Here is a 24,949-nt window from a genome sequence, read left to right as displayed (position 1 = left end):
TCGTCTCTGTCTTCATGGTCTATAGTTTTGATTTGGGTGCATATGCCCCCAGTTGTTTTTTGCATCCTAAAGCAAAACAAACCAAACCTCAGTGTCTCTGTGAAGAAATACATTAAAGTGCATATGAAAGGAGATTCAAAACAACCTAAAAACAAATAAGTGTGTCAGTGGATAAAATAGACGTGGCCTAGAGTGAGAAAAGACATTATTGTTAAATCTTTCAAGAAGTGTGACATAAGTAATCCTCTTAATGACAGTGAAAACCATCTTATATATGAAAAGGACAGCAATGACAATGAGGAAGAAAAAGAAGAAGAAAGTTCAGATGGTGGTTTTCAGGGGTTTTAAAGGCCAGTTTGGTTTTATAAACTATGCATTTTTTTTAGTCTTCTTTGCATTGCAATAATAAAAATGGTAAAAAAAGTATTGCTTAAAAATTAAAGTGTGTCTTATAGTCCGTAAAATATGGCAGGTGTGCTTGCCTCCAGGGTGTGTTGACCACACACTGTGCAGAAGAGTTGCATCTTGGGACAGTAAAGTGAGGAGCAGCTTCAGCCTCCATCAGGTACTCTAGAGAGTGTTTGGCTGAATGGCAGTTAGTGGCCGTATGCTGATCTTGTGGCAGTGAAGTAAGGAGCAGTAGAAAAGGAAGCAGTGCATGCATGCTGCTAGCACCTTGCCAACTTTAGTGTCAAGTAGTAGATGCAGTGCCACTGTATTTGTCAATATTAGTACTTCAAGCTTACTGTTTAAGTGCATAATCACTGTACAAATTACAAAATTTGGGTTGGTTTGTTTGTGGGAGGAGACCAGACAGCGAGGTCATCGGTCTCATCAGATTAGGGAAGGATGGGGAAGGAAGTCGGCCATACCCTTTCACAGGAACCATCCCGGCATTTGCCTAGTGTGATTTAGGGAAATCACGAAAACCTACATCAGGATGGCCGGACACGGAATTGAACCGTCGTCCTCCTGAATGCGAGTCCAGTGTGCTAGCCACTGCGCCACCTCGCTCGGTCCACAAAATTTGGCATGCTGCTTTACATACTCAGCAAATAAAATCATTAAACCAACACATCACCCATTTTGGAGAGTTGGACTTAGTACGGGATACTCACAGAATGCTGAAGATCAAGGGCTATAGTTTTAGTGGAGATGAAGAAGCAGTGGCAGACAGAACTGATGTTTCAGCACATCTAAAGTTTGTGTGGGTGTCATAAGAAACTCGTATCTTCATGAAGATCGATGTGAAAGCATCCGAAACCAGTAACTGGTAGTGTTTAATAAAGCTTTTCAAAGCATGAAACAGTGCATGCTTACTGCATGCATCATTCTTAACTGTTATTACCTCAGACTTGCTGTTCAACTGACTCAGATTGTGTTAATTTATGAGAATGCTGATTTCTGTGCAGTGCGATACAAACACTACAGGACAAATGTATTTTGCTAGCATTGCCAGCCAGTGTTAACAGGCAAATTGTATTTTACTCCTCAAAAGAGGTGCTTGTAAAACTGGTATTGCACCAACATTTATTAACAAAAATACAATGATATGGGATCAGACGTAATTTGATAATGGAATTAGGATTTCTTGCATCCTCCCCACCATCATTTTATCATGGCAGTAGAGTTGCTGACAGAAGTACAAGTAACTTTAGTGCACCAGGGAAGTAAGTGTTCTGGAACTAGAGATGGGCAAAACCCTTCTTTTCAGAGATCAGATTGGAACTGCTCATTCACTGCAATGAACTAGCTCTTTTTCATGACTAACCACTCATCATTCACTCACAAAAATACGTAGAAGAAAGTCACCTTGCCTCTAATTCAGGCCATTATACCTATAGAAAGAGAAATAATAAGTTTATGTCCCTAGTAGTTTTGAAATTTAAATCATCTGCATTTCATCTGCTGTAAAAATTAAAAATATTACAACAGAATCCTAAATACTTTTATCAAGTGCAAAGATTTTAAAAATAAGACTATTTCTTGTTAGTTTTCATATTTTCATTGCAGATAAAATATAAAATAAGAAGTGTAGCATAATTTTAAGTAATTTATATGCCTGAGATAAATATTCATCTAGTTTGATAATCCCAGTACATGACTTCCTTGGAGTTGAGAACACATTCCAGACAGTTGTTAATATCTTACCCACAACCGCAAAGGGATCTAATCTGTTTATACCTTCAGGGAAAACAGAAGTTACGACTTTCAGGGGTCAGAAGCCAACTCCCAGCAAAATAATAATAAATGATCAGAAAATGGAATGTATAAACTCATTCAGTCTCTTGGGAAATATTATCTCATTTGTGACGGAAATGTGTAGAACCTTCACAATTAAAGTAAGAAAGGAAAATCTAACCAAGTTCTACAAAATGGTGTCAAAACCAACTATGACAAAAAGCTTTCATAAGCAGATGAAGGCATACAGGAACAACTGATTGAACTATGCCAAAACAATGGAAAGCTGATAGAAGACCTGAATTATTGATAAATTATAACACAGTTTGCATAAGATCCATAGGAAGATGGAGAAAAGGGTGGAAAGATCAATAATTTCAACCAAGAGGGTGTAACAGGCAAGTGCCTAACACTTGCAGGTAAAAGACGATGACATCTTATGTAAAAAATATTAAAATTTTTTAAGTAACTGACCTGATATAAGAATTGATCTGAAAGCATTTATCTGATCAGGTTGAATAAATAAAAACAGTATACAGTGCCCTATCATATGTGTAAAAATAATTAAGTGAATACATAGAGTTATTATGATAAAGAATAACATCCGGTAAAACCAAACATAGCTGGAGAGGCACTGAGTCAAGGAAGAAAAGTACAAGCTAAATCAGTGGGTTGGCTAACAGCACAGAGAGCAGAATGACTCCAGAGTTGCTTTTTAATACAGTCTGTGCAATCGGCTGGTGAATGGAATTGCCCAACACGTGGTTTCACCTGGTGTTCGAGATCACCCAGCACGCAACATCGACTGGTGATCAGGATCTGACCGACCAGGAGGGAGCGGTTGCTAAATGATCCACTCCATGCAAGTGGTGCCTGATGACAGCTGTGCTCATGTGACTTACATGATCGACAACATATTCTGAACATCATGGTAAGTCAAAAGATAAGACGTAACAACTCATTGTATAAGGGGCATTCAAAAAGAAACTAGCTGAAGGCATAATTAAAGAAACCAGTACCCCTGTGTTAGAAGTATTGACCCTGGCTGTTGAGACACTTGTCCCACTGTGACACAATGTGGTGAATGGCTGTCTCATAAAATTCCTGGGGCTGTGATGTTAACCAGTTCCGAACACACAGCTGGACATTGTCGTCCGAGGTGAATAGTTTGCCCCTCAGAGCCTTTTAAAGGGAACCAAAAATGAGATAATCACAGGGGGAGAGGTCCGGACTGTATGGAGGGTGGCCAGGAACCTCCCATTTGAATTTCTGTAGGAGTGCTGCGACTGTGTTGCCATATGAGGCTTTACATTGTCATGGAGCAGAATGACCCTGCAGGTGAGATAGCCTGGTCATTTTGATTTGATCGCTTGGCGAAGGGTGGTCAGAGTATGCGAGTAGTGCTGGGCGTTCACTGTTGTCTTATGCTGTAAGAAGTGAATCAGAAGTGGGCCATCTTGGTCGAAGAAGAATGTCAGCATAACCTTTTCTGCACTCGTGTGGATGGCCTTGGCTTTTTTTTGGTGGTTGTGACCCTGGATGCTTCCACTAGAGACTTTTGTCGTTTTGATTCTGGTTTGAAGTGATGACACCATGACACATCTCCAGCCACCATTTGTGCCAGGAACACATTCCCTTCCCGAGCATAGTGCTGCAGATGAGCAAGACAGTGGGCCATTCGACACGCTTCCGGGTGTGCTTGAAGACTTTGGGACACCCATTGGGCACAAACTTTGTGCATGTGCAGTCATTCCTTCATGATGGTGTGAACACTTCCAACGTTCAATCCGACCAAGGCGGATATGGCTTACACTGTCACTCAGCGGTCCTGGGTGATGAGTGCATCCACCAGCTGGACGATGTCATTGGTAGTGCAGTATGGTGCTCCAGACCGTGCATCATCGGCTAAAGTCACCCATCCTTCCCTGAAGTGCTAGTGCCACACCTTGACCCTTGCAAGGGACATGCAGTGTTTGCCGTACACTTGTGACATTCGTTGATGTATGTCTGTTCCTCCTACCCCTTCCGCTGTCAGAAAACGAGTAACACCTCCTTACTAGTCTTCTGACTCCTCTGTCACTGTTGGCAATGCGCCTGGCAGCGTTGGACGATTGATGCATGCTGCTGCTAGCTCTGTATAGTCATGTGACGCGAATGTATGCCCTCTAGCAACAGGCTGTGAACTTCCACTCTCTGGTCAGAACCACACCTCATTACATATGCTACGATGTTACCCTCCTGTGACCGGTTTGTGCATTCCAGACTACATCTACATCTACATTTATACTCCGCAAGCCACCCAACGGTGTGTGGCGGAGGGCACTTTACGTGCCACTGTCATTACCTCCCTTTCCTGTTCCAGTCGCGTATGGTTCGCGGGAAGAACGACTGTCTGAAAGCCTCCGTGCATGCTCTAACCTCTCTAATTTTACATTCGTGATCTCCTCGGGAGGTATAAGTAGGGGGAAGCAATATATTCGATACCTCATCCAGAAACGCACCCTCTCGAAACCTGGCGAGCAATCTACACCGCGATGCAGAGCGCCTCTGTTGTAGAGTCTGCCACTTGAGTTTGCTGAACATCTCCGTAACGCTATCACGGCTACCAAATAACCCTGTGACGAAACGCGCCGCTCTTCTTTGGATCTTCTCTATCTCCTCCGTCAAACCGATCTGGTACGGATCCCACACTGATGAGCAATACTCAAGTATAGGTCGAACGAGTGTTTTGTAAGCCACCTCCTTTGTTGATGGACTACATTTTCTAAGCACTCTCCCAATGAATCTCAACCTGGTACCCACCTTACCAACAATTAATTTTATATGATCATTCCACTTCAAATCGTTCCGCACGCATACTCCCAGATATTTTACAGAAGTAACTGCTACCAGTGTTTGTTCCGCTATCATATAATCATACAATAAAGGATCCTTCTTTCTATGTATTCTCCGGCTCGTTTCTTTATGAATGCCCCTTATATAGTACGTAAACACTTATTTGGCGTCTGAAATTTGAGATTTTCTTTTCAGATCAAAAGCTGAAGTACAGAGTGTAAATGGTAACTGTTTACTCCCCCCTCCCCCTCCCGCCCCCAATACTCATTTCTCATGAGTCAGAATTTCTACTATGTAGTTCATGGCCTTCCCACCTACCACTGTACAAAAACATGTAACTAGGTGAATTATTTTCCATATTCAACGCTTTCTGGTCTTCATTGATGGAGAAAGTTTTTCATTTATTTTTAAAACTTGCTTTTGTAAGATTCAAGTTGGTATTTGAGAAGTGTGTAAAATTTATTTTGGTATCAAAATATGTAAATCTCAGTCCAGAGTAACAGAACTATGTGTCAATTTGTTTTTGAATGGAAATATGTGAAGCTCTCACTAGTTGATGCGAAACCCAGACTAGTTTGTACATCAAACAATTTGTCTGCAAGAGAACAAACCATTTTGAGTGAATTTTATGTGTGCCACCTGATTGCAAAACAAAATGACTCAGATTAAAAGGTTGGCCCTTGAATATTGCTTAACTTTATCTTTAGTCTTGCAAACAATCACTGCACCAGAACTGTTATTGCAATTACACAGCAAATGAACATAAATTTTACACATCTGATTTCATGATAAAACTGCTTGAAAATTCACGAGATAGCACTTTACTGACTTTTACTGGTATTAAGCCTCTGAATTGATATATTATTTTCACAAATACACTCTGACAGTCACTGTGCCTTACAGTGGACATGAACTTTGATGGTATTTAAATTTGTTGGCTTATCTATGTATGCGGAATTATCTTCTGCTCTGCAACTTCTTGATATTAGAAATAATCATGTGACTCTCAAAAATCAAATTTAATTTGCTGTGCTTGCAATGTGCAATGCAAGATCGTGTCTTACCACTTTCATAAAATGCTTCTCAGTACACAACTCGCGATGTGCGATGCAAGTGTGCAGACATTCATGAAAGTGAATGAAAATGAGGAACTAATCTTAATGACTGGTAAATGAGAAGAAGACCCCTAGTTTAACCATGCTTCATTTTTTTAATTTCCGATTTTGGCCGTCTAGGGACCGCGTTAAACAACTATTTTTCAATGTACATTTCTCCTATTGCGCTCCTCCTCTTTTCTCTTCTGCCAATATGTCTTCATCCTCTCTCTGTGCTGCTCCCTTCGGTCTTCTGTCCACACTGATCCTCCAGTTCTTCTCTTCTTCACTTCAAGTCCTTCAAAATGTTGAATTTTGTCTCTCATTAAGTCTCTGTTGGTTATATCATCTTCTCCTATACCCATCTCCTTTAAGTCTGCTTTGACTTCTTTGAACCAGGTAATTTGGGTTCTGGGGTTTTTGTCAAAAAACATGAATATTTTCTTTGTCAGCCTTTCATCATTCATTCTTTTCAAATGGGCGTAAAAGCTTACTCCTCTCTTCCTCATAGTATCTCCCACTTTCTCAATTTTGTCATACACTTCTCTATTACTTCTAAGCTTCCAAGTCCCATTCTCAAACCTCGGCCCAAGTACTCTTCTAATGATTTTTCGCTCCTTTTTTGCTATAGCTTCCATTTCCTTGTTAGTGTTCATTGCTAAACATTCAGATGCATACAGACACTCTGGCTTAATCACAGTGTTGTAGTGCCTTATTTTTGCGTTAATTGATACTGACTTCTTGTTGTACGCATTCTTTGTTAGCTGGAATGCCATTTCCATTTTTCTTGTTCTTGTTTTATTTCCTTCTTTATCTGAAGCATTGGGCTGGATGATTTCCCCTAAATATTTGAAATTAGAAACCACCTTTATCTGGCCATCCTTTGTAATCATATTGTTCGGTGCCTCTTTTACATTGGTTAGGTACTGTCTTTTCAAAGGAGATTTTCGGTCCTGCTTTTTCTGCTGTTTCATTCAGAATATTGATCTGTTTGACTGCTTCTTCCAAACTTCCTGCCAGAATCGCTAAGTCATCAGCAAAAGCGAGGCAATCTACTTCTAATCCATCCTTTATTCTCCCTAATCTGATTTTTTGTATTCCTTCTTCAGTCGTTTTCTTCCTCCACTCTCTAATAACTTTTTCTAACACACAGTTGAATAGGGTAGGTGACAACCCATCTCCTTGTCTTAATCCTGTTCTGATTTTGAATGGTCTGGATACCTCACCACGGAACTTTACTTTTGCATAGGTATCCGTAAGTGTTTCTTTGACGATTGCGACTTTTTTCTTGTCTGCTCCAAACTCACTAAGGATGTTAACCAAGGTTGTTCTGTCAACGGAGTCGTATGCCTTCTTGAAGTCAACAAACGTGATAAAGATGTCTTTTCCTCTTAATCGTCTATATTTAATAATTAACTTCAAGTTTAAAATTTGCTCCACACAAGATCTTCCCTTCCTAAAGCCTGCTTGGTATTCACCAATTTCTTAATCAAGTTGTTTCTCCAATCTGTTTTGTAGGGCCTTAGATAGAATTTTATACGTTACCGGAAGTAAAGATATCCCTCTGTAGTTATTTGCATCGGTTTTATCCCCTTTCTTGAAGATGGGGTGGATTAATGCAGTTTTCCATTCTTCCGGTATACGTTCCGTTCTCCAAATCTCATTGATTATTCCCAGTAGTTTTTCTTGAGTTGTATTATCCACACTTTTCCACATTTCTGCAATTACCATGTCTTCCCCTGGTGCTTTATTGTCCTTAAGGTTTTTAATTATTTCTCTGATTTCTATGAAGCATGGGGGTTCAGAATTATTGTTTACTGTGTTTGGGGTGTTCGCTGGTAATTTTTCAATAGGTTCCTGACAGTTGAGGAGTTGTTCAAAATATTTTGCTAATATTTCACAATTTTCTTCATTATTCATTGCCAGCTTTCCGCTGGTATCTTTAAAACACAGATTTGGTGCTACATATTTTTGTAGTTTCTGTCTGAATGTGCTGTAAAAGGATCTGTTATTGTTTCTCTTAAAATCTTTATCCATTTGTGTAAGTTGGTTCTTTTCAAATAGTCTTTTTACTGATCTAATGAGTTTTGCTGTAGAAGATCTTTGCTGTTTGAACTCCAGGTAGTCCTTATCACTTTTGGTTGAGTGCCATTTCTTCCATGCCTTCATCCTTTGTTCTATTGCTTCCCCACATGTCTCATCCCACCATTCGTGTTTCTTTCTCTTTTTCATTTTTGTGACTTCTTGAGCAGATCTTATTATTCCTTCTTTTATATCTTCCCATTTATCCGAACATATAACTATGTTTTGACAGAATTCTTCTCTTTTCTCTTTCAAGATGTTTGCGTCTATCTTTTGAGTTTTCCTGTTTTGTATTTGTTTCTTTCTTTGTGGTATGAAATTTAATTTGATTGTCGATAAGTAGTGGTCAGTTACAATGTTTGCCCCTTTCCGAACTCTCACATTCGTTATTTCTTTTTGATTATAGTGTGTGATGGCTATGTGATCTATCTGGAACTCTCCAATACTTGTGTTTGGTGATTTCCATGTTTTCTGTTTCTTAGGAGGTTTTTTGAAATTTGTAGACATTAATTTTAAGTTATGACCCTTGCATAGTTCTATTAAGCTTTCTCCATTTCTGTTTGTCCTTTTGTGAACCGGGTAGTTTCCTACTGTTTTTTTGTATTTTTTTTCTTGGCCTATTTGTGCATTGAAGTCCCCAAACAGTATTTTCACATTTGATGTTGGGATTTTAGAAAGTTCATGGTCTAGAGATTCCCAATATGTATCTACTTTCTGAGGGTTCTTCTTATTGTCATTGTTGATGGGTGCGTGGCAATTAATAAGTGTATAGGTTTTATTTAGGGCACGGAATGTGAGAAAAGACAAGCGTTCATTAGATGACTGGAAGTCGGTTATTGAGTTTACCCAGTTAGATTTCACGATGAAGCCTGTTCCAAGGTGGGGAAGGCCTCTTCCACATGGGTTCCAGCCTTTCTTTCCTTTAAATATCCTGTATCCTTCATAATCCATTAAATCTTCATCTGTAAATCTGGTTCCCTGCAGCGCACATATTTGGATTTTATATACCTTCAAGACTTCGGTGAGCTGCTTCAGTTTTCCCGGCTTCAAGAGCGAGTTAATATTTAGGGTTCCAAAGAAATGTACGTTGTTTTTCTTCAGTTTAGAGGATTTTGAATTCCTTGAACGACATGGTGCTTCAGGCTCTCCAGAATCCTTAGGCCTGATTGCGCTGCTGTTAGCGGCGGAGGATTGGTTACCTCCTGGAGTAGTTCTATCTAGAGAAATTGACATCATGCATAGTTGTTTGAAATTCAGGGGGAAGATGGCTTTTTGGGCCATTCCGAGGTTAAAACTGATATAGGTGGTACTGGGGAAATCAAATACCCAGGGCGGACCAAAAACTAACGAAATGTAGCGTCTGAACTCCTAGAGGAGCTGCTACAAACAGCGTCTGTTCTCCATGTTAGGAGCGGCTGAACACGCACTCTGGAACTTACAATCCCAGTTTTAACCTCGGAATGGCCCAAAAAGCCATCTCCCCCCTGATTTCAAACAACTATGCATGCTTCATTAAGTTATGACAACAATACACCTGTTCATAAAGTTCTCACACCTAGAAAAGTTAGCAAAAATATTTTTTAACAACTCTCCTGTGTACAGTTGGTTTCATGGCACTTGTTTCAACTAGAAGACAAAACTGTATGCCACATTATAAAACTTCTGTGGCAAACTTCAAACATGTGCAATGTTTTAATAGTAACACAGTTACCTCGACAATTACAAATATAAAAAATTGTAGTACCTTTTATCTTTCTTCTAATAATATAATCTCATTTTCTTAGTATCTTTCTTAAAAACATATTATTTACAAAAGCCTTTTTAAATAATGCTGCCTCCACTACATGGCAGGCCAGCTTCCATCCTTTTCCAACCAATTACATTCCCAGACTATGCAACACACACTGGCTCTGCTATTTCCTGACACACGCTGACCAACATATCTGGTCTCAAACACAGTGTTACAAGGGATATGATTATATAGATATTACAGAGGTTGAGTACATCTATCAGACTCACAGCTTCACTCTCATTTAGGGTCAAACCCTACTAAAATTGCCATAACAAATGGGGCAGCCCCCTTTCAACTGGGCTATTACATCACAGGATTAGTCGCGTATTTTATTAACATTTAAACTTTCCTTTGAGAGTAATGAAAGGAAAAAAGACTTTTGCAAATGTTATGCAGAAACTGATTACATTTACAGTTCAGTCTAAACTTATATCCTTACTAGCACATAAGTTTCACAGTAAGAAGGTACCACGAAAACAAAACGATTAAATTGTTAATTTTATGATGCCAGAAGTTCACAAAACTGTGAGGTAAAATTTATACAAATCTCCATTTTACAATTTGAAAGTGCGCAACTAAGCTGGTGGTGTACTAGCACAGTCAGTGAAGACAAAGGTCAAATAAGGGAAATAATATGTCAAGTTGCATGGTTTTGTACAGTGGCAGGAGGAAATGCCCTCAACAACATACTAGAAACACTGACTGCTGAGGGATGGTGGTACATTTGAAAGTAACTATTGTAAATTTTTCTTGAATGACATGAAACATGCACCCTCTAGAAAAAAGTATCCCAATACAAAATTAAACTATATTAAATTTCCATAAAAAAGGTCCTATTCATTTTTTCTCTAGGCCTAATAGTTTGCAAAAACAGAGCGGGAGAATATTGAAAATCCTGCATGATGTGCATGTGCTGTGCCTTAGGTAATTTTTGTATGTCAATTTGAGGTCATTTCCCAGCTTGATAGACCACAGGGTGTCCTATATGAAATTGTTGCTTCTCAACTTCCTCTACACCTCTGTAAATGGTTATCGTTTATACCCATTATAAGATGCAAAGTGTTTCCTGTGTTAAAGCAGTCTTCTGAAAACCATACGTGCACATGCTCTATTGTGCATTTCTCTCTCTCTCTCTCTCTCTCTCTCTCTCTCTCTCTCTCTCTCTCTCTCTCTCTCTCTTTCTCTCTCTCCCCCTTTCCCTATCCCTTTTTCCCTTACTTGGAAAATGTTTCCTTCATCATCAGACATGGGGCACTGTTGTAGTGTCCTCTCACGGAACCTTTGTTCTGCTCGCAAATGTCTCCAGAGACAGATCAGAGGAGCTAATGCTCCTTTTTTCCGAGTCATTGATCACTCACTCCTTAGAAGGATTAGCTCTTCGAAGCAGTTCACGAATGATCTTGATAAGATTTCGAAGTAATGCAAAGATTGGCAACTTGTTTTAAATGTAAAACTGTGCATTTCACAGTATATGATTAAAATAGCCAGGAGTCAGAGTTCAACTCATTCAAATACCTGGGTGAAATGAAATGCCTTGTGGCAGACCTGATTACCTAGTGCAAGGGGATGCCACTTCAGTGACTTGCGCATCAATGAGGATGAAATGATGATGATTACGACGACGACAACACAAACACCTATTCCCTGAGTGGAGAAAATCTCCAACCCACTCAGGAATTGAACCCGGTCCCCCCAGCATGACAAGCCAGCACTCTGTCCACTCAGCTGTGGTAGCGGACAATACCTGGGTGTAACAGATTGACAGGATATGAAATGGAATGGGCAAGTAGGCTCAATAGTAGGTAAATCAGATGACAAAATAAGGTACCTCGGCAGCATACTGAGAAATTGCTGCTAGTCTACAAAGAAGACTGCTGTTTTCAGTTCACTTGTGTGTCCCATTTTAGCATACTGCTCAACTGTGTGGAACCTACAGCAGGCAGGATTAACTACAAAGAGGGGTGGCTCAAATGATGACAGGTTTCTTTTAGTCACAGAAGTGTTAAAATCACCTGATTAGAAATAAATTATACTGCAAAGGCCTACTTAAAGTTTCAAAAATTGATATTAAGTGAAGAATGTAGAGATGTTTTCAGCCTCCTGTGTATTGTTCTGATGGAGACTGTGAAGATGAGATTAAGCTAATTACAGCACACGCAGAAGCTTGTAAGCAGTCATTCTTCCTGCACTTTATACATGACTCGAATACATCTGGTATCTTACTAAGCAGCATGTGCTTCAGTGTTTTTCAGAGCATAAATGTAGATTTAGAAAATACACTGGAAAAATATTATAGAAAGCAAATTTAAGAGACTGTGATTCTCCAGTTTCTCCCAGCGTAATTCACAACGAATTAGTTCACAGGCAAACAGCCAGGTGTCAGTGTCCAATGGACACAATATTTTGACAGCTGACAAAATTGTCATCATCAGGTGTGCTGATAAACTGACTGTGAAGGGGTCAGCAAGGCACTATTTTATCTCTTCCTCCCCCTCCCTTCCACCAATCTGTCACTCTGTCTACCATCCATGCTCATCACTTCCTCTTCCTGCCAGCACATTACTCCATACCCAGTTCACACCCAGGGACACCTCCATGTGCCACTTCAACTGTCGCACTCCCAGTCTCTGAAATAAGTTCCTTGTGGGATCCCTCTCCCCCTCCCCCTCCCTTTCTTCACCATACTGAATGCGGGTTCCTAGGCCTTATTAAGGATGAAACCACTAGTGTGCTTGATCAGTGGTTCCCTTATATAAATATTGCTATGATGACACAGTCCTATCAGTTCATCAGCAAACCTGGTAATGGCAGCTTGGCCATTTGCCGAAGTATTGTGCCCAGTGAAATAATTCATCAGTCACAAATCTGAGTGGAAGTTAGGATCCAGACTGCTTCCAAGTTTTTGTTTGAAACAAGTAATTTCTTGATTTGCATTACCATATACTTGTCTTCTCATTAGCAATGAGAAGGGTAGACTGCTACTCACCCCATAGAGGTGGTGTAGAGTTGTAGGTGGCACAATAAAAAATACTGTAATATGTTTAATTTTTCAAACAAACAAAAATCCTTGTTCCAAAATGGAAACATACTTTCAAAACTCGCGTACTCCTGACCACTGTCTCGCACACACCTGACCACTGTCTTTGGGTGATGGGACCTGACTGCAGATTAAAACTACATCTGGCATGAGCAGCAACCTCCTGAAGCGGGTAGTGAGGATTAGAAGGTGGCATGGAGAGTGGATAGCAGGGTTTAGGAGAAGGCATGGGGTGGGAAGGGATGGCAGGGTAGGAGTGAGGGAAGGTGCTGTGTTGCCTGTAGGAGTGTGCAGGGACATAATGATGGGATCAGGATGGGCTGCTAGGTGCAGTTGGAAGGCTGTGCTGGAGTGGGAGCAGAAGAGAGAGGGAAAGACTAGTAGGTGCATCAGTGGGATAGAAGGCATGTGGAGGATTGGAAGGGGATCAGGGAAAGGGTATAGGCATTCCATGGAACAGAAGGCATATGGAGTTTTGGAGGGAGACCAAGGAAAGGGGATAGGTATTCCATCCTGGGCTTTCCATTGTCTGTTTAAGATGGAAACATACATTTTGTGGTGGTCAAAGTCTTTGTGAAAGTGATGATAAAATATGCACTTGGTTTTGTGTTCAGTGTTATTGTAGGTACCAACATCAAGGTATGATTCACTTTTGCTACTTCACTCAACAAATAACCTAAACAGGTAACAATAAAATCAGAAAACTACTTTGTCAAGTGCAGATCATTGCGTCTATAGTTGGAGTGACGAACGATGGAGATAGAGTTTAGGCTTGTTCTGCATACCTACGTCACGTATTCTCCAGCAGCCAGTGAGCGTTTAGCATGTTCTGAGCATTCTGCTGTGAATGCCATGGCTAATACGAGCATTGAACATGATCAGAGCAAGTTGTTTAGTGAGTTTTGATTCAATTTGTTGCGAGTTGTCATCGCTGATTGTGATGGTAAGTGATATAGTTTGCATAAGCAAGCGAGAGACATAATTTGCAGGACATATGCTTTCTTAAAGTGGAAAGCACATGCACGCACGTACCGCAACTGTCACTTGGAATTGTCAACAAGGCAATTCGTATCCGTGCCTCGTCATGCGCGAACCATTGTCATTCGTGGATCGGACTATAGTAACTATAAAGTATTTCATTTTATCTGTCGTAGCTACCTAGTTATGTCATACCATGCTACAGGGACCCAACAAAATACTTCCCATGCATAATTTTTATAGCCTGAATGTGGGAAAACTATGTGACAAGCCCGAACACTTCCTATCTTTGCGTACGATTGCTAAAGTGCGTAGCAGTTTGTGATTTTATGGTGTTGTAGTGATCTTAATTTTTGCTCCTTTTTTGGTGCTTCGTGCTGTTGTATGATCTTGGTAACGGTGTTTGTGCTTTTTCCATATAGATGCTAAAGTCCCACAGAATCATTACAGCAAATGCTCTATATTCGAAATTTTCAGTGTGATTCTCAGATTCTTGAAACATTTATCGAAATAATTGTGTATTTTGTAGTGCAACATTCAGTGTCAGCAGTAACTTAAGACATATTAATATGAAACATGTAAGTAATGCTGTTGTGGAGGTCATGTTCAATATTTGTGATTATGCCACTTGCAGACATGAAAATTTCAGGCAAGATAACCGCAAACATCAAAATGTTTGTGAAGACATGACTATTACAAATTGTCTATAGTTATCACAGATTTATCACCTTAATTGCAGTGTTACAGAAAGTTACTAAAAGCTATGGCTAGAGATTTTAAAACTCAGTGTTTAGAAAAAGAATCAGGAAAGGCACTGTTTACATTCCAATAATTATATGCTACTATAATGTTTTACAAATGGTAATGATTCCTTTCCTGAGTACAAGTAAACCTCTCTTTGCTTCAGACAATGGAAAAAGTAACTGAACAGTGGGAACCTGTGGTAAAATTTTTCATTGAGAAAGCTTAAAGTATAAACAGCTCTCACTTAAGTAGAGTACACTCCATTCTAAATGATCCAGTTACTAAACCATGTCTTCTTTTCTTGCATTATACTCTTCCATTATTTACAAAAGCAAATGTATTCCTTCAGAAAGAAGAGCCAGTAACTTGAAAGTTACCTAGCACCCTAAATATCTTATTTAAAGATTTGGTTATGAGATTTATCAAACCTTCTGCAGTATGTGGTTCTTGTTGTCTGCTGGAATCGAAATTTCGAAAAATATAAAAAAAAGGAGATAAAGATATTATTATTGCTGTAAACACTAGAAGCTACTATTCGTCATACCAAGTTTGAAAAGTGTGTTGTAAAATTTTATGAAGATATCAGAAGTTTTTTCATAAACTCATGTAGTTGCACCAAAGAAAAACTTGGACATTATGGATATTGGATTTACGACAGTATATCTTTTACATCAGTTGTGAAGTTCAGTGAGCTCTTTCCCAATATCCTGAGTGAAAAATATGTGTAAAAAAAAAAAAAAAAAAAAATTAGAATTGGAGTTTTTAGTATACCAGTTTGATGACTTTCGAAGAGTAGAAGAAATGAAAGCTGATATCGGTTGGCGCAAAATACCTGCTGTCTGTGATGCATCAGGTATTAAAAAGTATCCATTGCTGAGCAAGCTTATGATTGCATTAGTGCTTTTTCATTGCAGTAATACTACCTGTGAGAGAGTTTTCAGTATTGTTTTCCTAACACTACTGAATTTCAATCTTGTATGAATATAGAAACTTCAAGTGCTATGATGATCAGTAAAATGAGCCATTTGTCTTCAGGAAGAGCATGTCACCAAAGTAATTTCACAGTAAATACCGCTCAAGAAAAAATTATCTTCAGTCACCAATGAAAATTAGTATTTTATTTAATAATACAAGTGGATTGTTTCCATGCTTCGTTTTCATTAATAATTTGAGAGATACGTGTGTGTTGATTTTGCAGTATATGAAAATTACATAAATGTTGCTAAAACAACCTTGAATGTACTAAACTAATTTTTAGCATTTTCCACTTCACCTGAGTTTTTCATTTACAATTGTTTTCATTCCTGAAAAATCTTTATTTAGGGTCGGAAAGTGTCTAAAACAGTGTTGAAGACGTAAATAAGCTTTTCCATATTTGCCACGTGATTACCTATAGCCTTTCCTCAAGGGTGGCAGCTATGTGAAGATTGTGTCCACTATGTAAATATAAATGTGCAGTGTGTCAACATTACTCTGTTCATACCAGGATTCCGATAGTTCATGAAATTTTTGTATTCTCCAATGAAGACAAACTTGACTCGCTGAATCATATCGTATGCAGATTGGAACACGACAGTAGAGTTGCAGATAGCAGACTCAAATCACACTTTCTGCAGCCATAATAATGTTTACAAACACAGAGGAACAAACAGGTCTTTTACTTGATGGAGAAATACACCCATGATAGAGGCAGGTGACTATTCAGATTTGGCACAACTTTAAAATATAGAAAGGTCTCGATCGCATGATTCTTTATTAAGCATTAAGCATTTCAAAATTTCATCATCAGACTGAAGCTGTGGAATGAAGTGTACAAGAAAATTAACAATAGCAAATATGTATGCAATAGCATATGTATGCATCTAAATATTATAACCACTATTTCAGCATTACGTTTGCCGAGGCATCAGTCCCCCCTCCCCCTACCCCCCTTCATATTTTCAAGTGGGTTTTGATCTTCCTCTTGTGGAAGTATTTTTAACAGTCACAAATGATGCTTTGGGAGATCCCCTTAAGTCAAATGTATTTGTTCGATATGGCAGAGGTATTTCACAGCACCTGATCAAATGTCGTGGAGCTATCAAAACACAAATTATAATGTTCTTGGCAGACTGACTTTGCTTGGAGGAAAAATTTCTCCAAGATCGAAGATTACGAGGAGTGACAACTTGATGAAAGCCAGGACTGCTGAGCCAAATGCATCTCTACTACCTGTGATATGAGCGGACTGCCAACTGCCATTTCAGTCATCCGCTCCAAAGAGAATCTGTGGGAGGCTGAAACTGGTGCTCACTGTATTGTTCTGAAACACAGGTGTGCAGGAGCAGGTGGCAGTGAACTTTGGGTGGCCAGGGTGGCTAATGAGGCAACTTGACTCCTCCAAGACTCCAGTAGTACAGTGTGATATGGCAAAATGTTCCACAGTACTTGCTCTAATTTGTCACTCGTTTACTTGCATTATTTCATACACTGTATATTCGACAGCCAGTGAGATTTGCCATCACAAACCTGTGGCTTGGATGGACTGTGTGTTCTTGGTACCAGCTTAGTTCACCTGTCAAACTAGTTCTCACAGTTACAGTGTCATCAAATTTCTGTGCTAACACACATCAAATAGAATTGCCCATATTTAAAATCACTTCACCTGTAATGTGTACTACCACACACACACACACACACACACACACACACACACACACACACACTTCTATTGTGGAAGCATAAAAATGCTACAATTAGAAGAATTCTAGGGAAACATAATTTGTCTCAATAAATTTAAAGGGATGGAAGGGAGGCTGCTCAGTAAAACAGAGTATGTGGGCAGTCCCAGCGCCATGAGGTTCATATAATAAGAGAAGTTGGGCAAAACAACAGTGCTTGGACAGGCAGATTAGAAGTCAAGAGTAAGAAGTATGAAAAGCTAGAAAACTAACAAAGGGGCGTTACGGACTGCTCTGCCCACTTTGATTTTCTGCATTCTTACAAGATTTGAATATCAGTGCCTGGAGCTCAATTTCCTAATGGAGTATGACGCAAGTCTCAAAAGAATTTTAAAAAAATTGTCATTTGAAGTTGCTAAATGTAAGGAATTTCAAAATAGCAAACATACAAGGGGTAGTCAAATGAAAATGTGACAGATAACAAATAGTAAGCAAACAGTTTGTTATTTCAAAATTATTTGTTATTTCAATTTAAAAAGTATTTGTTATTTCAGTTTAAAAAGTATGTTATTTCAAAAGTGATCACCATAACTGTTAATACATCTATCCCACTGTGAGTCAAGAGAGTCGGTGCCTGCACCTCTTTATCAGAACTGTATTGATGGCCATCAATGTCTCTTCGAGACTCCAAATATATGGAAATCGAACAGGGAGAGATCAGGTGGCCCACAAGTTGCCAAGGCTGTTTCAAGTATGCTGCAGAAGTTTTGCTGGAAAGTCCTGACATGTCTTCCAGATAATCCCAATCTCTCCCCATGTGACTTCCACATTTTTGGAGCCCTGAAGAAAGACATTTGTGGTCATAGATATGCTTGAGGCAAAAAGGTACACTCCTGGGTACAATCATGGTTCTGTAGACAACCCTAAACATTTCTCCATGAAGGCATTGACCATCTTATCTAGCAATGTGACAAATGTTTTAACAGTTATGGCAATTACATTTGAAATAATGAAAAGTTTACATGCTTTCTTACATCTGTCTCATTTCATTTGGCTGCCCCTTGTAAGTGTCTGTTGTGTGATGTGTTGCATGAAGTCCTAGGTAAAGTCCCTGGCCCAAATCTCAGCCCAATAAATTTTCTTACTTAAATTCCTCATTTATTAATAGATGAAAATTTCATCAACAAATATTGAATCGTAATTTTTAAATAAAAATAACAGTTTTTATTTTTAGTTGCTGGTTGTATGAAAATAAACTATAAGACAGATGTGAATTTATTAAATGAAAAAATTATATACATCACTAATGCTATTTAATCTGTAGAAATAAAAAAGTATTTTATTTTGTATTTGATGTTTCACATTTGTTTACTGAATTTTAATTTATTGTGAATACTTCAGGCTATCAGTAATTACAAAACTGCTATTTGTATATAATATTCAATATTTGTTATTTACCGTTTCCATTTGTCATTAAATGTGGAATTTAAATAAAAACACAATAAAAGTTACTGTTAGCGAAATTTGAACCAGCAATATTATATACTAGACTTTTACATGATGCAGTCAGCTGGCAAACGTTATGTTAATCAAATTGAAATTTTTTGTACGTAGCAGTGCTCAGAAATCCTCCAAGATTCAAAGTTTTTTTTTTTCACATTTCTTTTTTTTAATTTTTACGATTGGGAGTAGTGCTTTGGGAAATTGGTGTCCAAACACTGACCTTCAAACCCTATAAACCTTAAGGAAATCGAAGGAGGCCAGAATATAAGGTCCTTGTAAGTAAAGTAATTTTTTTTTTAAATGTAGTTAATCATTCTAGTAATAATATGAAAAAGGATAAAATGGGTAAAATGCAGGTAAGGCAGTTGGCTAGTATTAGATAAGATAATGCGAGGCATGTTCAGAAAGTAATGTACTATGACCACAAAAGATGGTGGTTTTTTGTTTATTGTGGGTTGGCAACACTGTGTGGTAGAGGGAGGACCCCATGACCAGACCAAGCATCACAGAAACAAAACATAAACTCATATTGAAGTGTCCAGTTGTGTGAAAGTTTCCAGTATGAAATCTCGCCAAGTATGAGCCATGTGCTGTGATCCACTTTCTACTCATAGAAGGAATAACTTCTGCCCAAATTTTTTCATGAATCAGAGTGGTCTATGGCAAAGGTGCTATGAACAGAATGAGTGTTTAAGTGTTGTAGGTAGTTTGGCAAAGGCAGAGCAAATGTTCATGATGAGCAGAGGGGTGGAAGACATTCCATTTTGACTGTTGAGTTGGTGCAAAAAATGAAGGCGACTGTTTGCAAAGACCACAGATTGACAATGGAGAAAATTTCTGCAAGGTTTCCACATTTCTTCACAAGTCTCTTATACAAAATCCACGAAGAAACTCTGGGATACTGGAAACTGTGTGCAAGATGGATCCCAAAACAGCTGACAACATCACATTAAAAATTGGGTCAGTAGCACCTGTGAGATTCTTGAGCGACCTTAACTTGGAAGGTGAGGATTTTCTGAGTTCTTGTGTAACTGGAGATGAAACTTGGGTGGCTCATTACATGCCTGAAACAAAAAGACCATCATCACAGTGGTGTCACACTATTTACCATCTGCCAAAATATTCAAAACCACAGTTTTGGGTAAAAGAATCATGGCCTCATAGTTTTGGGACAGAAAAGGTGTCATTTTGGTCAAATTTCTGCCTCGGGGAGACAATCAATGAACAACAATATTGTGAGATCCTAAAAATCTCGAAAGGAGCATTCAAAACAAAAGTAGGGGAATGCTGGTGAGAGGACTGTGCTTGGTGCAAGACAACGTTCGTCCTCACACAGCCTTTGCCACCGAGGCGCTCCAGGACTTCTTTGGGTGGGGCATTCTGAACCATCCCCTGTATTCCTCTCACTTGGTGCCTTCAGATTATCATCTTCTCTCCTCTCTGAAGGCACTCAATGGAACTGAGTTTTCATTCGTTGAGCAGGTGCACAAAGAGGCTCTGAAGTGCGAGTAGGAGCTAACAGAGTTCTTTGAGGAGGACATAAAGAACTTTGTGCTAAAACTTGCCACATGCATTGAACAGGCTGGTGGTTATATGGAAAAATAGTCTGCAAGCATTTTGACAATAGTCTGTAATTTTTATTTATTTATTTATTTATTTTATTTTATTTTTTTCGTTTCAACAGTACTGTGTGTTTTTTGGAAAAATATAGCAATCTAGTACACATACTTTCTGAAAACGCCTCACATTGCTTCAAGGATTGTGTAATTTTATCTTGTGGAACAGACCATACCTCACTTAAAGAGAAGTTGATGTCTTTGCAACAGTGTGCGATTTGCAGGGGGGGTTTGGGGGGGGGGGGGGGATTTCCCCCCTCTGCATCAGACCATCCCCTCTTCTGGTTTTAATTCATGCATCCCAACCTGGGATGTTTATTTCCCATGCACTGTAGTAAAATTTTACATATAATTTAAATCTGTGGAGCCGAACACTGAAAGTTTTTAATAAGTCTTACTATTAATATGTTTCAGTTTTCTATCATCAGAATAAGTACAGCTTTTCACAAATGTGCCTCTACTTTTTGGAGTCCCCTTGTATACCTGTATGTATATGATTTTGTAAATAAGCTTTACCTATAATATACTTTTAAAGATATAACAAGGGATGGCTTTTCTGATAGTGCATAAGCGTGAATAGTGAGTTTCGGCATTAACATCTATTTATAAATAGCTGTTTAACCATGCGTAATGCCACAGTCCAAGCTAGTAGCATATATAATTCTACTAACCCCCTAAGACATCCCATCCCCCCCCACTGGTTAAAAGCACAAATCGCACTCTGCCTTGCAAATACATCAGATGTGATGAAATATGTTTCACAAACCTGGATGCAAGCATAGAAATTTAAATTTCTTTGATTATGTTAGAAATTTAAATTTTTTTGATTGTGTGATTCAGTACAGTGATGTCAGATATATATTAAGTGATACTTAACTGTCAGTGGTTGGCAGTGGTGTAAAAAAAAAAGTACGCAGTTCAAGTGAACCTCCTACCTACAGGATAGAAAAAAGATTTGAAGTCAAGTGCTACTAAATTTGTGGATTCAATTTCTATGTTTCTGTACTCTTTTGTTATCTTGCTGGTATATTTTCCAAACTATTTCAAGTGTAATTGTTGAATCAAAATAAACTGCAGTGTTTTATCTTCTGTTGCAGGTATCTTCATTGTGTGGATAGAATGAGGAAGCAGGTGCCCATCAGATGATTGGTGATATGATGATAGATGTTTTGCAAGCAATAAAATGTAACTGAGTGGGCATGTGTCATGCTGAACTACATCAGTTTCCATCAACACATTTGAAGTGTTGTGGGTCAGTAAAAACTGTCATGGAACAGTTGTGAGTACCCACTCTTGGAACTTTTAGAGCAAGGGTTTTATGCCTTAGAAAGGAAGGAGATAATGAATAGAAAGTTTTACACACATAGTGATTATTGGAACATCCTGAGCAACTAATTGGACCTTCATAATTTTCTTATAATACCACAGTTTCATTTTAACAACTACTCTGTGACATTGTACACATTTATTTAAGTTGTGTAAGAGAATACTGTGGCTTTTATACTGGCAAATAGTGATTCCTGTTTTCAATTACTGGCACTGTTCTTTGTGCTGCATTGTATTCCACAACCTGGGGTCCCACACATAGGTCTTAAAAAAGACTATCAAATATGACAATTCTCAAATGTTAATTGTTCAGTTTAGTAGTTCCATACTTAGGATCTGTGAAAATTCATTTATCTGGTGCCTTAATGCTGGATGAGGACTTGCACAGAATAACTATACTCATAACATTCTAATATCAACTTACAAACCAATCTGCCATTTAGTACTTCAGACATAGCAAATTATTAGGGACACACCAAACTCTGGCTCATTTTGTCTGTTTATTTTGTTTTGGAAAACATCAGTAATGGTACAAACATGTATATTATTCAATTACACAGTGTTAGTTCAGTATTTTAGTAGGTGAATAGTAACTAATACTGGTTGTACAGAACATTGCAGTGCAGTAAATTTTATTGAATTTTTTTTCCAGTGTAATCTTGTAGTATGTGTAGGATAATATTTCAGTCGCCATACCATGGTCACATGATCTTGAGATGTAAGAATAAAAACAATTTCAATGTCAGTACATTAACATAATATCATTTTGGTGACAGGATTGCTTACAATGAGCAGTATTAGCTGTACAAAATTTTAATTTTTTCGTGGAGCATTGGAACCAGGGTTTTCTGGAGACTTGTATTTTCATAAGTTTTGGTAATGTTCCAAGGGGAAGGATTTGTTTATGTAGCCTTTGTGCTTCTCTTGTGAAAAAATTGTAGAACTAAAAATATCATTATAATGGCAGTAGTAACCATTGCAATAGAAGAAAGTAACAGAACAGATGTTACATAGGAGTGGACTCCATTTTTTCCTGTCAGACTTAAGATAAGAACTACCATGTCGTGTTTGCAGATTAACCCATATCAGAGGTGTAAATGCAGGAGATAAGTTCAGTTTACCACACTGCAAATGCAATACTTATTTACTGTAGAAACAGTTTAAATACTTTCTTGGCCACATCGGCGCTGCTGGCTTTCTAGCCAATTAGTCTCTCTTTGTGATGGTTTTATTTTGTAGTGATGAGTATGTGGTGAGGGGTCACTAGTTTGCAAGAAATGTAGCAGTTTTAATATTTAGATGCTTAAGATATTTAAAATGTGCATTCTACTGTAATATCAGCTCAACTTTACCATAAATTTATTACTTTGCTTTGTTTGTTGCTCTTATCCAAAGACCATTGTTCAGAGAAAACAGTGAACACTTAAGAAAAATAACAAGTGTACTGTATTACATTCGCCATCTTATTTTTACCTAAAATTTAGATGAGGGCTTGAGCATTACACAAGTAAAATTAGTGTGCCCTGTATGTTATAGTAATTTTGTATGATGTTCAGCCTGCTTGTTGGGTAAGTGCATGTTGCACTGCTTCAGATATCTCTTACGGCTATGTTTCTTTTCTGGATTTTGATGAGCATGTGAAATAGTAGCACACAGGGAATTCTGTGAGAAGTCATAAACCACTGATTTTGCATTGTTTAGTGTGCACTCACATTGGCTGAGAAAATTTAATCCATCCTTTCTGGTAGCATTTCGCAGAATTTGTGAAGCCACTATGTAAAAATGACTTTTGTTTGTTTATATTGCTATACTATTTTTCTATTGTCATTAAAATTAGTAAAAAAACTCCAGTATTACCAGTAATTGTATTTTTTGTTTGCATGAAACACCACACATTGTTCAAAATATTTTCACAGCAATTAACAAATTACAGTGTAATAAATTTCTAAGATTGTAGAAGTAGAATGTTAGTTTGCCTAAGTTTATTTTTTGCATGCATGTACTCAGAAGGTTGTTCATGAATGCACACCATTACTGTGACGAACTGCATTGAGAATTTAGCGATTTATTTCCTCCTTTAGCATGCACTCATTGGTGCAACGAATCCAGATGTGAAGGATCTGCTCTTGAATTTGAAAGTTCTTCTGGTCTGATTGCTTGGCATCAGTGGGCATTGAATAAACTGTGTAAAATGTTCAGAGAATGATTGAACAGTGTAACTGCCATTAGATTTAGTGCACGTTAAGAATTGGATCAGGAATTATATGTAATATAATTCTTGACAGTATTCATCTCGAGAAATATTGCAAATGTCTAGTCCACATGCTGAATTCTCTGCTTCTGAAACTGTGTGTACAGGCACTCAAAACATTTATTTCTATGAGGTTAAAATCAATATTAAACATTGTAACTCATTACAAAGGGACTTCACAGCTGTCTCCTACGAACAGGTGATAAGCACAGGCCTACAAGTACCGAACCTCCTCTCCTCCATCATTACAGGAGAGTTAGGGAGTGGGGAGCTGCGTGAAGATATGAAGATATGTCTCAGGCTTATTCATTTTGCAACAAGAAGTGTGCAAGTTACTGTAAATGAGTTTTCACTGCTTTAAATTAAACAGACTAAAAATGTAATGTTGCCACATCATTACATTATTAAGTAGGTACATATTTCTAATAATCCTTAATCATACCTTATACATGTATTGATTTTAATGAACTCTCACACTCCCTCTTCTTGCTCTTTTTCCCTTTTAGAAGAGGAGCCATTAGTGTAACATGCATGTTATTGTTCCCCATTGTTGAAAACAGTTGCTCACAGACACAGGTGGAATGCAACATTGATATTATGCCTCCAGCCATCTTGTATAATCAGAGAAATCTGTCCTTATATTCCCTGTAGCACTACAGTCAGTTACTGCAAGTTGCAGATCAACTTCAAGTTGTAGATCAAAGCAAATGTCACCAATCTTCACTGAATATGAAGAGAAAAACAGAGGAAAATAACTGTGTAGTGCTGCGACATTGTTAAATCAGCACTGGAAATCTTAACTAGAATAGGTGGTTAGCGTTTGAAATCTGTTAAACCCAGAGTCCTTCGG

At 38.3% G+C, this 24,949-nt stretch overlaps 1 protein-coding gene across 1 annotated transcript in view; it reads left to right on the top strand.

Annotated features, from left to right (window-relative positions):
* LOC124605378 (vacuolar ATPase assembly integral membrane protein VMA21 homolog) overlaps nucleotides 1-21,751 on the top strand; it is a 34,813-nt gene extending 13,062 nt beyond the window's left edge. Inside the window, exon 4 of the mRNA XM_047137014.1 lies at nucleotides 21,620-21,751. The gene's annotated coding sequence lies outside the window, so the exon portion shown is untranslated. The remainder of the gene's footprint in view (nucleotides 1-21,619) is intronic.
* The last annotated feature ends 3,198 nt before the right edge of the window (nucleotides 21,752-24,949 follow it).

Source organism: Schistocerca americana, chromosome 3 (genome assembly GCF_021461395.2).
Source record: "Schistocerca americana isolate TAMUIC-IGC-003095 chromosome 3, iqSchAmer2.1, whole genome shotgun sequence".
In the NCBI taxonomy this organism is placed as follows: Eukaryota; Metazoa; Arthropoda; class Insecta; order Orthoptera; family Acrididae; genus Schistocerca; species Schistocerca americana.
The sequence above is the reverse complement of the archived record's forward strand: the minus strand, read 5'-3'. Positions and strand labels throughout refer to the sequence as shown.